At 38.4% G+C, this 1,698-nt stretch overlaps 1 pseudogene; it reads left to right on the top strand.

The window, feature by feature from the left end:
• Positions 1-1,217, top strand: part of LOC104737498 — a 3,658-nt pseudogene extending 2,441 nt beyond the window's left edge.

The raw sequence follows: 1,698 nt of genomic DNA, 5'->3' as shown, positions 1-1,698 counted from the left end.
GACGAGTTAGATCCGTTTTACGGATGGTGTAAGAACATGGGAGTTGCAAGATCTTCAGAGTATCCAGAATTGGAAAAGATCACACAGAAGAAACTTGATCTCATGGATGAGTTTATCAACGATAAATCAGCTTTAGCTGCACAAACAACAAAATCATCATCCAAAAAGTCTGTTGTGGAGGAGGAGGAGAATAAAACAGAGGAAACTAAAGATATTCAAGAAGATTTAAACTCCATTAAAGCTTTACCAGAACCGGAACACGAGGAAGAAGAAGAAGAAGAAAATATGGAAACAAAGAGAGATTTTGAGGAAGTGGCTTTAAGACAAGACCAAGAGGGTGATTTTCTGGATTTAACGGATGAAGCAGGTGCAACAGCAGGAACGGTTGGCGACAGTTTGGCTTTAGCGTTGTTCGATGGAGCCGTTGGGACTGAAAACGCGTCTGGACCCGGGTGGGAAGCGTTTAACGATGATTCGGCAGATTGGGAGACGGCATTGGTGAAATCGGCAACAAGATTGTCGGGACAAAAGAGTGAGCTTGGAGGAGGGTTTGATAGTTTGCTGCTTGATGGAATGTATCAGTACGGTGCAGTTAATGCTGCGGTCAAAACGTCTACTGCTTATGGAAGTAGTGGAAGTGCGAGTAGTGTCGCTTTTGGTTCTGCAGGAAGACCAGCAGGTAAAAAAAGATTTATAATATTGTTATTATCATAGTTTAAAGAGTGAGAGGTCCTACAAATTATTTTGAGTTCAATTTGGTTTGACTTTTGATTTTGATGTAAATGGTGATGCAGCCTCAATGTTGGCATTGCCAGCACCGCCACCAACAACCAACAGAAGCACCAGTTCGGTAATGGTTGACCCATTCGCGGCGTCGCTAGAGGTGGCTCCAACAGCGTACGTGCAAATGAATGATATGGAGAGAAAACAAAGATTGTTAATGGAAGAACAAATGATGTGGGATCAATACAACAGAAATGGAAGACAAGGTTACATGCATTTCGGACAAAACCAACAACAACAACAACATTATCAGCTTCCATACTCCATGGGACCTTATTCTTACACACTTCGCTATTGAAATTATTATAAACAAACATGCGAAACAAAAGAATCACCACTGAAGAGCTTGAAAGAAAGGTCCTTTTTTTGTTGTCCCTCTAACATTGTAAACTCTTTCGGTCATTTTACTTTGTTAACTTGTAAGAAGAATTAAATACAGAAAAAAACATATATATGATGTGTCTTTTCTGCTTCTGTTAATTATATAATCTACCGAATTTTAACACTCCAAAAAATCGTCTACAACACATAAATTATTAATAACAATATCTTGTAATATAGTTTTGAAATTGGTGAACAAAACCTCTATGAAGCTATATCATAAACCAAACGTATACGTACTAAGCGAAACTGATGAAACATTTGAAACCCCCAATTTTTAATGTTAACAAACATTTTAAACCCCCAATTTTAACATAGTAAACTGAAACTTTTTTTTGTTTTTTAATGCGGGACAAGTTTCAAATCTTCATGCCCACTATATATAAATATGTCTTTGTACTTTGTATCTTCACAGAAACATCAAGAGAAGCCAAAAGCAATGAAGACTTCCATGAGCATCGTGGTTGTCGTCTTCTTTGTGGCCTTCTACGCCATCTCTGCTGCTTCCTTAAACCCTGAGGAAACTTGCATACG

Source organism: Camelina sativa, chromosome 13, assembly GCF_000633955.1.
Source record: "Camelina sativa cultivar DH55 chromosome 13, Cs, whole genome shotgun sequence".
In the NCBI taxonomy this organism is placed as follows: Eukaryota; Viridiplantae; Streptophyta; class Magnoliopsida; order Brassicales; family Brassicaceae; genus Camelina; species Camelina sativa.
The sequence above is the reverse complement of the archived record's forward strand: the minus strand, read 5'-3'. Positions and strand labels throughout refer to the sequence as shown.